This window comes from Gossypium hirsutum, chromosome D12, assembly GCF_007990345.1.
Source record: "Gossypium hirsutum isolate 1008001.06 chromosome D12, Gossypium_hirsutum_v2.1, whole genome shotgun sequence".
Lineage (NCBI taxonomy): Eukaryota > Viridiplantae > Streptophyta > Magnoliopsida > Malvales > Malvaceae > Gossypium > Gossypium hirsutum.
Window position 1 is genome coordinate 22133754 of NC_053448.1, and position 14510 is coordinate 22148263.

The window sequence follows — 14510 nt, forward strand, 5'->3', positions numbered from 1 at the left end:
GTGCCAAATTTGGTCAGTAGGCACTGAGGAAATCTGTTTCTGAAGTTGTTTTTCTTCTGTTAGTTTGGTTTCAGTGAGTTTTGCGTTTTTTCCTTTTCGTTTTTGGGTTCCTAATATTTGATTTTGCCTTTTTGATTTTGCTCATCTCTTTTTCCTTTTGGGTGTTGGCCGAATATTGGTGGTTTCCCCTGTCGATTGCATTTTCCTCTTCATTCTCTTGTTGTTGAATCCTCTCTTCTCATCTCTTCTCCTTTCTTCTCTTCTTCTCCTCTTCATTCTAGTGCTACAAGAGTTGTCGACTATCGGTAAGTGCTATGCTCTTCACTCTATTCTTTTCTTTCTCTTTTACTAAAACCGAATACCCTTTTCATAATATTTGATTACTGACTGTTGATGCTTTTCTCTTGATGTGCTTCTTATTGCGGTTTTAGAGTTTTCCTCGAGGAGTGGTGCAATGTAAGCGCTCTTAAAGTCGTCGAAACCACTCTCTCATCCCTTGATCAAGGTAAGTAGGCTAGTCTTCTTTTAAGTGAAGGCCGAATGTTCCTATGGTTTTATATGATCATGTGTGGATTTCAATCACATGATTAAACAATACTGTTTAATGAAGTTGTTGTATTGCAGATATCTGTCAAAAGATTGAAGTCAATCTTCATCGGTTGTAAAAGTGGCCTAAGCCATTTTTGTTAGTCGAGGCAAGTATTAGTTTAATTTTAGTTAAGGATGTAAAGGAAGGAGATTAGCCCTATTGTTTAACGACTAATGGAAAACGTGTTTGAATGCAGATTTTGGGTGTTCGTGGATCTAGGTGCGTCTTCACAATCAAGTGTGTAATCACCCACTACAACCGTAGATTGACGAAAAGCCGAAAAGCTGTAAACACGGTGTTTGAGACCACACGGGCATGCGATCGCTCGAGTGGCAAGCCCAACTTGCGATTCATGGGCAAATGACCGAAATACCTTCGCAGTGTAAAATGATTGAAATACCCTCGAAGGGTAAAATGACCGAAATACCTTCGAAAGGTAAAATGACCAAAATACCCTCAAAAGGTAAAATGATTGAAATACCCTCGAATGGTAAAATGACCAAAATACCCTTATAGGGTAAAATGACTGTTACACCCCTAGGAGTTGAAATGTGTGTATGACTGGCTTGCTCTATGATATATATATATGATTGTTACTAAGTATGACATACTGTATACACGTATGATTTATGACATGACGTACTGCATGGGGTTGGGATTCTGATTTTGATATAGGGGAAATATATTGTACTGGTGGCTTTGCCACATATATTATTACTGGTAGCTTCGCTATGATTCTATTACTGGTAGCTCTGCTGCGATATTGGTGTGTTGGCTATGTGGGTCGATTTTATCCCCACACGGTGTGTTGGTGGTACGGAGTGGTGTGTTGGCTGGATTGGGTTGGGTTGCATTACTGCACTGTACTGTTTCTGTATTGGGCTAAAGCCTACGCTGTTACTAAAATGGGCTAAGGCCCACATTACACTGTTACTACTTAGGGCTAAGGCCTAGACTCTTACTGCTTAGGGCTTAGGCCCAGACTGTAACTACATGTCGTATATTAATTGACTGATAGGAGATTACACACTGAGTTTCGTAAACTCACCCTCTCCTTTAATTGTGCAGGTAATCCTTAGCTATAAGCGATTCGGTGTTGCGAGGGACTCAGAGATGGCCACACAATCACTGCTTTTCATATTTGCTTTTATTTTGATTTAAATAATAAGTTGGGTTTTGTTTTTGTAATTAGGCCTTTAAGTTGGTTTAAATTTTTAATTGGGCTTTTACTTCCATATTTTAAATTGCTAGTTTAGGAGAAAACAAATTTTAAAATAATTAATGTTTTCAAAGACACGAATTTTAAACTATAGAATTCAAAAAACTTTCGTGATATTAGACTAATTGATTAAATTAATATCAAATAACAAGACAGACGTTTCGACTAATTGATTTGCTAATTAATAATAAAAGGGGGTTTATCTTCAACTTAGAAAAAGAAAAAAAATTCTACTAACGAGTTCAGATTTTTGAGTGACACATTGATGTGACACATCAGATCCGACCATAACGTCTAGGCTGGGTTTAGGGTGTTACAGATTGGGAGAGTTGGTAAAACTATGGACGACACAAGTATGAGAGGAGAAGAAGACTAACGTGAAAATAAAACTAGAAATTGGGGTTTTTAGGTTGGATTTTAAAATCTGGTCTAATTGCATCTTAAAAACTCTAAGTTTTGACTCTTTTACAAATAAATCATTTTTTTCAAAATTAAAGGTATTTAAAACTCTTTTTCAAAAATTGATTTAATTTTGTGAAAATCATAGTAAAAAACATTACAGGTAAACCATGTCGCAAAATTCTGAACACTCTAAGGCTAAAATCCCTAAAATACCCCTAAAACTTTTAGGCCCTATTTTGGGGTGTTACAATTTTAGTCCCTTTGTAAAAACTTAGGGGACCTCTATGTTTATAGAAATTAAAGCTAGTTTTGATAGTTTTTTTAGCTTTCTACTCTAAAATATCGTTTTCGTAAAACCTTATTAGAGTGACCTTTTTCACTCTTAAGCAACTCAAGTTGCTTTTAATGATTATCATGAACTTTAGAAAACAAATTATGCAAGTCAAAATTCATTTTCTCAAAATTGTTTATACTAGCTTGCATATCATTTATTTTACTTTCAAGTTCATGCTTGACTTTGTAGAGTAAATTGTTTTCCTCTTTTAGTTTTGAAATAGTTTCTTTATATTACTCCAAGTGTAATTCATCATAAGAATATTGCAACTCATCAAAAAAATAAGAATTTAAAATAAATGACTTAGAATTTACCTTTGGTTCATTGATGGCCATAAGACAAACATTGTCATCTCTTGATCTTCATCCACATCATTACTAGAATTCCCTTCTTCTATTGTGGACTTAAGGGCAATACCAACATTCTTATTTCCAACTTTTTCTTCTCCTTTATTCACTCCTTTGAGCCTTATTTCATGAGTGAGCAAAGAACCAATCAACTCATCTAATGAAAGAGTCTCCAAATTTTTTGCTTCCTCTATGCATGTAACTTTGGCATCCCAAGAAATTGACAAACTTTTAAGCATTTTCCGTACTACTTCTTCATTGGGATAAGTCTTTCCATAGGACTTGATATCATTGATGATGATAGTGAATCTATCGGACATAACTTTGATGGCACATTGCACCCCCAAGGGGAAAATGTAGGTTTGAACCTTGGAGACAACATTATTGGGAGGGGCAGCCATGAACCTTGAACATGGACCGTAAAACGGACATGCATAATATCAAAATAATAATAATTAGGGTTTCAAATTTACTTTCTTCTCTTTTTTTTGGAGCAAAAATGTTGGAATGAAAAGTAAGAGATTAGAGTTATTAAGGTTAACCAATTTGAATATTAGGTTTTTTTTTACTAAAAAATTGGTCGACCATTTCATTCTAAAAATATTAATATTTTTTTTCTTGGTTCATTTCAAGTACTTTAAAATTTTCAAGAACTTTAAAACTTTCCAGCATATCATAGGAAAAGTGAGGTAAGTTTTAAACTTTTATGCTTGAAATTCTTTTAGTACTTAAAATCGACCAAGCAAAAAATTCCAAAATTTTTAGAATGAAATGGTCGATCAATTTTTTGAATAAAAAAAAACCTAAAACCCAAATTGATTAATCTTAATAACCCTAATCTCTTGCTTTCCATTTCAATTTTTTTCTTAAAAAAAGTAAATATAAAAGTAAAGGTTATCCAAATTTTTTCACCCTAATACTTCAATTGCACATTGGAAAGAAATAAAGAAAGGAAAGATTGGATGTTGTTGGTTTTATTTTAATAAAGTAAGATCACTACAAAATCTAACACTTAAAATAATTTATTTTAATGTAATGGCTAAGATTATTTTAATTCTCATTATTATCATTTTAAAGGTTCTAACTATAAATGGAGTAAATTGAATTATATAATTTATTTTTATTTTTTAATTATTCATAGAAAATAAAATTAAAAGGATATATATATTTATGTTTTAGTTAATGAGATTTAATCTTTTAAGCTCGTAATGTTATATTAATGATTTTACCATTTAAGTCAAATATATATTCTTGTTAAATTTTAATTATATTAATTGTAAGTGTTCTTGGATGTTCTCACTTTTGATTATTTCTATTCTTTTTATTTGAAATCGATCATAATCATGGATTCATCATCCATTATATTATATTGAAGAATTTAAGTCCACCCATTTCTCTCCCACTTCCTAAAATCAAAAAATATTAATATTTTTTTCCTAAATAATATGAATTATTAAATACCTTTTTGACCTAACTTCGTAACCTATTTTGCAACTCCCATTTAAACTGGGAGGTAATACAACTAAGCTATTACTTGTTGGCTATTACTTTAGGTTTTTCCCTAGTTTCTAATAACTTTGGCCACGTTTTCTCCTATTATTTGTTATTTGACTTCCTTCTTGTTTTGATCATCTGCGGTTAAATTGATAATGAAAAACCTTTTTCTAATCAGTATAATAATATATTTGGTCCTAAATACTTACTTATTCTATCAATTTAATCTTAATTTTAAATAATTCAATAAATTTAACCCTTTATTTTTAACTAAAAAGTTTTAATTAAAAAGTTTGAGGAGCAAGTTGGTAGAATTTATAACTGTGAAGAGTTAAATTTATTGAATGTTAGAGTTGTGTGACTCGAATCCTTGTTAAAAAAATAAAATACAGTGGCAAAACAAGGGGGCCATGCCACACAAGTAGAATTCATATAGAACTACACTTCTTGTATTTGACATTGTTTAGAATAAGGTTTTTCAACCTTTAAATAGATGTGGTCAAAACTCATCTTGGATCATTTGTTTTTCCAACATTAGTGAATTTCTTCTCCCCTACCCATGGTTTTTTCCTAGAAGGGTTTCCACATAAAATCTGCGTGCCCTTATTTATCTTTATTTTTGCGATCATTCTATTGCCATTATCGACATCTATTATAATATTAAACTATTTAGAATTAAGATCAAAATAATAGAATATGTAAGTATTGAGGACTAAATGTGTTATTATACCAGTTTGAAAAAGGCTTGTCACACCGGTTTCCTTTAAGTCTGAAAATTAGGAACAATTAGGGGTTAAATTGAAAAAAGTCGTAAGTTAAGGGCGTCTATTGGAAAATATGAAAAAATTAGTAATTGAAATTGGATAGGGTTGAGGTCCAAGTCTGGTTCGGTTGGATTAGAACCAACTGATCTCTTAGTGGGAGACACAATGATTGTCAATGGGTAGATTTTACATGGTTGAAGACCATGTGAGAAGGGATATAAATAGCTGAGAGGTGTCTTCTAGGAGGGGATTCATCTCAATTCTGTTTCATTTTCTTCCCTTCATTTATCTTCTTCGTTGCTTTGAAGATGGGATAATTATGGGAAGCTCTTTATAGAGTAAAAATTTAGGGGTTTGAGTCAGAAAAGTAGAGAATCCAGTGAGTTAGTAATGTTGTAAGTCATTCAATGTACGTAAGATTTAGAAAGCAAAGATAAGGGCTTTTAGAACCATTCTAGGGGTTCTGTATGTATTTAGAAAATTAAGTTCTAAGCCGAGAATACTGAACCTAATTCATGATTTTGGTTGTCATGCTTAGCTACCTGGAGAATGGAAGCTATGGCTTTTGGTAACCTAATTCGATAAGGCAAAGAAGCATCAAGTGAGTTTCTATACCCCATTTTTGGGATATTGTATGGTTAACATGAATTTGGGTTGAATTCAATAGTTTTTACATGCTTGTTCTTGTGTGTTATAAAATGTGAAAAAAAGTAGGCAATATCAACAGGTTAGATGGAGTTAGGATTGGGAAAGCGTGGTTCTGTTAGATACTGTCATACTGTGTTGCTATGTGACCCCATGTTGTGCGAAGCTCGGGGCCTTGCGGAGGGGGCATTGCGGTGTTTGAACATCAAGGTTAGGACAACGAATGGAAGAATGGGTGGAGGAATAGGAAAAAAGGAAAATTGGAATTCCATTTCGATTTCGCCATCCGGGATTGCTAAGAGCAAACCGTGATGTGTGAAACTCCGAGCCTTGTGGGAGGGGGACACTTTAATGTTCGAGCATTAATGTGGATATATGATAAAAAGACACTGACAACCATTAGGTCTCATAGAGAAAAACACCATGATAGTGGTTAGTAGGCTTTATTGGGTTACACCGCGACAACGGTAAGGTCCTTCAGGACGACGACCTCTAAAAAGGTCTAACATGTAAGACCATAGTTAGGCTATGGCAACTATCGGATCTGGTGCCCTAGGTGTAGTATTTTTGTCCAAGAACACTTGTAAATTTTCAAACAGATTAGTTAATGAAATTATTCATATATTTCATTAATACTTTGTATTATTGTCCTCAATGTTGCTCATTGGTTGTAACAACCCAATTTCAATGGTGTCAAAAACAGTGATTTTGAGACCATGACTTCGACAAGTGAGTTATTATTTTAATATCTATTTAATGTTTATAGGGTTAATTTAAGGTAGTATTGAATTTCTTTTAAGAAATTTTGAAGATTAAATGGTTAATTAGGTAAAAATGACCAAATTGTGAAAGATGCAAAAGTTGGTTTCTAATAGTTAAATGGATTGAATGGCTATTGAAATGCAAATTAATGGACTTAGATGGTATTTATACCATATGAAATGTTAATGGACAATTATGGGTTTATTTTTATCATTTTGTAAACTAATAAACTAAGGGTAAATTAGTAATAAATAAATAAATCTTAAACTAAATTAAGCAAGTAGGGTCATCTTCCTAAAATTCTTCTCTTTCACCGAAATTAAAGAAATAAAACACCATTTTTATGGCTTTAAGGTTTGGCCAACATAGGAGCATTGCATGGTAAGATTTTATGACCCATTTTTAGAGATTTTTATGTTTTCGATCTCGATTTAGCTTAATCTACCTAGCCCAAGGGTTAATCTACGAAGCTATTAAAGGTTGAGGGACTTGCAATGAATGAATATGATGTGTTTTGATGTTAGTGGATAGATTATTAATTTTGATGGTTAAATGAACATGATTTGTTAAGTGAATTTAGGGTTTAAGGATTAAATTGTTTAATGGTAAATTCATGAATTTTGAGTGAAATGAGTAAAAATATGGATTGATATAGGTTTAGGTAAAAATCGTCTAGCATGTTTTGGGTTAGAAAAATGGTGAATTTTCAAGTTATGGGTTTAAGGACTAAGTTGTATAAAAGTTAAAATATTAGGGATAATTTCATAATTTTACATTAATATGAATTATAGATTGAATTGAAGTATATAATTGAATGAAATTATCTGTTTAGATCAAGATAAACAATCAGACTTAAATCGAGGAAAGGCGAAAGCTTTGGATTAATCTCCAACTCTACTTTTGCGACTATAATTATCAAGGTAAGTTCGTATGAATTATAATCTTATTAATGGTAGTTTGATTGATTATCTATTATATTATATTGGTTACAAATTGACTTGAATTTATAAACAAATTGACATTTTGAGTAATTGAGAGATAAATAATCTTGTTTGAACCTTAAGAATTCTTAGGATACAAATGACATGTCATTAGGGTTTTCATGTTTCGGGTGCTGGTCTTGAATGTCCTATCGATGCCTGAGGTCCTGCATTTATTGCGAATTCTCCATAGCTCGTTTGAGTAGCATTGTGTAGCTATCATTCTGACCCACAGCTCGTGTGAGTAGGCCCATTTCACAACTCGTGTGAGTACTATTGAAAATGAAAGGTTACGATTATATGGAAAGGAATACTATGTGTGAGCATTCCCAGATATCGAATGAAATTCTAGATGGTTCAAGGGGTAAGTAATGGTAATTGGCAATGCATTTGTACAAATGGATAATTGCTCATAAACTTATAAAAGGTAAATTTGGGATGAATGTAAATGAATTGAAGACAACTAAATGATTATTTGATGAATGTTATATTCATGAAGATTCATTTGTGAAATGGTTTATTTTCTATATGCATCATTCATGAACCTACTAATTTATGAGTTTGGTGATGCTTATAGGATTGTATTAAGCTTATATGTATGGTAAAGATGTTATGCACATTTTGTAAATTGAGTTTAAGGATGGTAAGTTATGTTTGAGTTTATAGAGCTTACTAAGCACTAGTTGCTTATGTAGTTATTTTCTTTTGTTCCGTAGATTATTGGAAGCTCGATGGTTGGAAGCTAGCTGAAGTACTATCAGACAATCCAACAATCACCCCGGTAGTTTTTGAGTCATTTTGGCCAAGGTTATAAATGACATGTATAGGACTTTATATAATGGTAGTTTGAATGTGTTAATGATCAATTTGGTATGAATATGCTTTTGGAGTATATATTTTGTTTGAAAGACTTTTATTGCTTTGGCAAGTTTATAACTTTTGGTCATTTTTAAGTATTTTGTAATATATGGTCCTTTTTGTATGTTTATTATGAAAAGTGAAAGGTTATAATTAATGTCATTAGGTAGCTAAATTGATTGTGTTTTGTGCTTGAGATGTGGCATTATAATGTTGTTTTGATTAAAGTTGTTTTGGTATAAATGTGGTGCCTTTGAATGACATATTGGTTAGGTGAAATAGGTTGATTGAATTGGTATGTTTATATGTATTTGAAAGGTGTTTAGGTCTATTGGATTTACGCACAAATGGAGTTGATGATTGGACAAGTTTTGGTCTTAAAATAACTTGTTTTTAGGGTCAAATTATGGAGCACACGGCCTGGGACACTGGCTGTCACACGGCCGTGTGTCACTTATTATTTCAGGTGTGAGTATCACATGGCCTAAGACATGGTTGTGTATGTCCAGTAAGTGAATTACACAGTCTAGCACATGGCCTGTGACACGATCGTGTGACACCAGTCAGAGAGTCACACGGTTTAAGACACGGTCTGGGCTATGTCACACAGCCATGTGACCCCTATTTTCAAAGTTTTTAGCTATTTCCCAAATTTTTTGATTTGTTTCAAATTAGTCCCGAATTATTTCTAAACTATTTTTAGGGCCTCAAAGGCTTGGTTTCAGGCCCAAAGGTATATGTTTTCTAAGTTTATGATGAGTTTTATGTAATTATTGTTAAATGACATTATTGCTCTGATTGTACGGTAATGCTCCATAACCCTAATATAACGACGGAAACGGGTTAGGGGTATTACATTGGTTGTCTAAATGTTTAACTAATACTAAGTGGTATTATGTGGTCGGATCATAGTCCGGAAAGACAACTTGTATTAGTGGATGAATCTAAACATATCCTTCTGTAATCAAAAATGAGAAAATCGATTAAAATACTAATATGTCGTCTATCAAGTCCAATTGAGGAGATGCCTTGTTTTGGGCATCGGAGCGGATGACTCCCAGAAGATAGAGACATAGATGTAACTGACTAGACTGACAATACATCGGATAGAACCTAAAAAAAATAGATCCTAAATCCGTTTATGTATTTATTCACTTGTGACATTCATAGAGTTGCATACCTAAATCCTGAGTGGATGGCGGACTATATATGCATGACTCGTACACTTTGGTGTAAGTAAAAGCCTAAGTTTAAATAGATAAGGAATCAAAAGCTTGTGCGTTGGGTTTACGACTTCTTGAGTACGTAGCGTCATTCAAAACAATGGAATTCATAGCCAAAAACATGGGTAAATGATATCCTCTCATTGGCATTACATGGTTGATGAAAAGTAAACGTGGTCATGGGTCATCTGTCTTTGCGATGGATGTCTTAATCACTTTTGATAGTGATTAACTTTTCATGAAGGAAGATGTAACGGTTATCATGAGATAAAATAGAATCATATTGGGAGAAGAGATATTATCCCAAAAAAATCAAGGATATCCTATGAGGGTAACAAACTTATGACAAGGTCATTCGATGAGTACTTAGTAGCTATTTTCATAATGGTATGTTGTTGGGGAGAGCTCAATACGATACTATAGCGGAATGATTTTGTGATTAAATGAGTTTATAATTAATAGGTGAAAAATCAAAACTTAATTATAAATCATTTGAGCCTCAACTACATATGTCCAATCAGTCCCTCCGTTAGCTCGTTGAAACTGAAAATAAATTCTGTGTTTGAATAAAAATGAACGAAATGAATAGAAAAAGAGAAATGGGAAACATTTAGGAATGATTATGGTTTTCCCCGAAATGGAGAAATGGAATAATTTGGAAATGAATGTAGGTTTCCAAAAATGGAAATGGAAATGATATATTTGCAATCCTATATAAATTACTTAAAAATGATTGGAAGAATGAGTTTATATTTTTAGGCTATTTTGAAGCCCAAAAATAATAATAAGTCATTCGATCATAGTGAACATGTTGAGTTGTGAAATATTAACATATTTTCTTGAAATTTTACCAGAGGCAAAATCGTGAAAAATTTACTAGGGGTAAAATTGTCAAAATTTTTCTAGGGGTATAATAGGGATAAGAAAATTATTTTATATATAAATATTAAATTTTATTTTGGAAATAGAAAAACTGGATCGGGTTGGATCATTGATAATTCTTAAAGAGAGTTATATTTCATACCTTTATACCTAGCTAATTGTTTGTACTTGGGTACATTTAGTGGAATTTTAGGGAATTTTATTAGTATTTTTATCAATTGCATTAGGATTTTGGAATGTGTTTACATGTTAGATACTTTTAATTGCATGTGGAAGGGTTGTGTTTAGTGGTTTGGCAGGTGCAGGATGTGGAGAAAGAAATAAAAGAGTGAAGGTTTGTTGGGGCAAAACATTGGATAGTTTGCCACCTTGTATGCCGTGGCAAATTTAGGAAGATGACCGAGTCAACACTCGACGCATACTAGTCTCACCTCAACTCTACTTGTACCAGAAAAATCTACTTAAAAAAGAAGAGAGGATATCGTTGGCTTTTGGAGCTATCCTAGGAAGAAAAGCTTATAAAAAGCCAAAGGTGGAAACCCTAAAGGTATGAAGATCTGAAGGCAACAATAGAGGGTAGCAGCTGAATAGAAACGAAAAGAGGAACTTGAAGGCAGTCCCTCTAAGCCACCACAGGACACTATGTTGCTGAATGGTGGATTGTTTGCCGACAACCATCTTCCTAAGTTGTTTCATTTCTTAATATGTTCTCCCATGAATTGAATTGATCAAAACAATTTTGGGTGTTATTTTGAACTTGAATTCTAATTTCCAACCCATTAGCTAAATTTCAAGGGTTGGGATTACATGATGAAAACTTTTATTTTTTTAATGGTTGAAGTGTATATTTGATTTAATATACTATTTCATTCAATTTTTTTATTTCTCAATTGTATGGGTACATTTGGAAACACAAAAATATACACAGTGTTTCATGCATTTTTTAACTTAAATTCATGTAGTTTCGGTAAAATTCTTGTCCAAAAATATATAATAATTATCAAATAATTAAATTGCGCTCAAATTATGAACATGTTTAATTTTGATTAATTTTATATCAAATTTTGATTAATTTTGATTATTTTCCACATATTTGCACAAAGGGCGAAAAACGACTCGGCGGACACTGCTAGAAGCGCAAAATCGAGAAGCAATTTTGAAGCATCAAGGCAAATTAATTTTTCAGCCTAAGACGGTCCAAATTATGTGTATTAATTCATAATATAATTAATTTAATTTTAATCCAATTTAATTTGGGTTAAATAAATTATTATTAATTAATTATGAAAAGGGGCCAAGTTGAGTTGAACCGAGAAAATCGATCTAACCGAGCACTGGCAGCCCAAAACCGTCCCACATGCTGACCCAATCAGCTTGTTTGGCTGATTATTTCGATTGAAAAATGGCCCTTGAAGACTCTTTCAATTTGCATTCAAACCTCTCCACTATTCATGCCTTTCAAGATTTGCCCCTACCTAAAAATAACATGTTTGAAATCTTCAAACATGCCACATGTGTGGCCGGCCATGGGGGAGTATTTGGCTGCTGATTTTGGCTATTTTTAGCAGCCTTCTCAACCTATAAATACCTCCTTGGCTGCTCACTTCAAACACATCTCAAAACCATTCATTCTTCACTTCTCTTTCACTTTTCTCTCTTCATTGTTCTTCATTTTCTTCCCCATTCCCTTGCCGATCTCACCTCTTGAAAAAGAGTCATTCAACCACCATTTGGAGAAGCATTCAAGTGTTCGTGGAAGCCTCGGTTCAACAAGAACAAGCGGAGAAGGAGGAGCGGAGCAAACTAGTCAAGCCTCGGAGAAACACTGGATTTGATTCTTGTAACTTATCCTTTTAATTTCATTATTGTTGTTATGAAAATGTCTATGAATATTTGTGGTGTTGATATATTTAATTTAATTAATCTAGCACAATTATGTCATCTTCATTAAAATCATCTTTTGAAATCGTGCATTGGAACTTTTATTTTGTTTTTATTTTTTTACTTAGTTAAAATCCTAGTTTTTAATCACCTTTTCAAATCAAAATATTTTTCTTCACCAAAGTGTTTTTAAAATTGCATTCATAAATAATTCTTTTCACAGTCCCTGTCGGTACGGAGTAACTCGACATTTACTTATCACTTTATTACTTATTACGATTGTGTACACTTGCACATTTTTGTCGTTTCAAGTTTTTGGCACCGTTTTCGGGGACTGTTTTAAAAGACATTATCTATGAAATTGTTAATTTTTGCATTTTGGTCTACTTTTTTCTGTTAAATTTTAGTTCCATTTTTTTTCTTGTGTTTTTTTCAGGTGTTTATGAGTATTGATCAAATTATTGACTTACTCCTCGTAGACCCTGAAATTGAAATGACTTTTTAACAAAGGAGAAGACAAGCGAACCAAACGAAAATCTAGGAGGAACATTCGCTTATAATACTCACAATCTGATCATTGTTGCTGATGACAGAAATTGTGCCATTCGACAATATGTCACTCCTTTATTCAACGAGCTCAATTCGAGTATTAGGAGACCCAAAATCGAGGCACAAAAATTTGAGCTGAAGCCGGTCATGTTCCAAATGTTGCAAAATATGGGTCAATTTAGTGGGATTCTTGCTAAAGATCCACATCTTCATCTTCGACTATTCATGGAAGTGAGTGACTCTTTTAAACTAGTCAGGGTGACTGAGGATTCCTTGAGACTGAGATTATTTCCATACTCCTTAAGAGATAGAGCATGAGCGTGGTTGAACTCCTTACCATCTGGTTTCATAACTACATGGCAAAAGTTGGTTGAATGTTTCTTAATGAAATATTTCCCTCCATCTTTAACTACGAAGATCCGTAATGGAATCACTTCATTTCAGCCACTTGATGAAGAATCTTTATATGAGGCATGGGAGTGGTTCAAGGAGTTGTTACAAAAGTGCCCTCATTACGGTATTCCTTACTGCGTTCAAATGGAGACTTTCTTTATTGGTTTCAATATTCATACTAGAATGATGGTGGATGCCTCGAAAAATAGAGCCCTTCTTTCTAAGTCTTATAATTGGTGATTAACCAGCCGAGCAACCTCAGAAAGACGAGTAGTAGGAGTACATGAAGTGGACACACTTGCTTCTTTGGCAACCCAGGTATCCTCTATGTCTTCTATGATTAAGAAGATAACTATTAATGGTTTCAATGGTATTCTGTCAGGCAAGCAACTGAACCAGTTCGAGAATATTTCTTGTGAATACTGTGGAGATGGCTATTTCTTTGAAATTTGTCCACCGAATCAAGAGTGAAATTATTAATTGGGAAATTAGAATTGGAATGGTCCGCAATCAAATTTTTACAAATCTTCATGGTAGAATATCCAATTTCTCCATAGAGTAATCAATGGGCAGACCATAGCGACTCTGTTATGCCATTTCTACCAAATTATCCATTTGAATATTCTCAACAAGTGCAACAACCCCCACCAACTGAATCTTCAAGTGATTTTGAAAATATGCTGAAGGCATACATAGCAAAGAATGATACCACTTTAAGAAATCTGGAGAATCAAATGGGTCAGCTAACCAATAAACTTCAAAATAAACCCCAAGGTATTTGGCCGATCGACATAGAAAATCCAAGAATTTTGGGCAAAGAACTTTGCAAAGTAGTCTCTTTGCCAAGTGGAAAGACATTGGAGCCCAGGGTGGTTGAGGTTCAAGATGAACCTGTTGTAGCTCAAGACAAAGAGGAAGTTCAACCAAGTGTTGAAACTCCTGTATCACAGAAGTCAGATTCAGTGATCCTTAATGAGATAAACTCTAAACCAGTTATGTAATGGCCCAAATTTAAGGTTATTGGAATAGTGGTTTCGTAACCACAAATCCGATTTAAAGAGAAAATTATTATTAATTATTATGATTTATTGAGTGATTAGATAAAAGTACTACAGAATTGATAAGAAATTTTTTTGATTGCATGCCTAAATTGCCTATTAGAACTTAATTGCAAAAGTGGGTAAATAT

At 33.2% G+C, this 14510-nt stretch overlaps 1 non-coding gene across 1 annotated transcript; it reads right to left on the reverse strand.

The window, feature by feature from the left end:
• Nucleotides 1-13343: 13343 nt before the first annotated feature.
• Nucleotides 13344-13450, reverse strand: LOC121224885 (small nucleolar RNA R71). Its single transcript, XR_005922627.1, has one exon. It is a non-coding gene; the product is annotated as a small nucleolar RNA R71 (small nucleolar RNA).
• Nucleotides 13451-14510: the final 1060 nt, after the last annotated feature.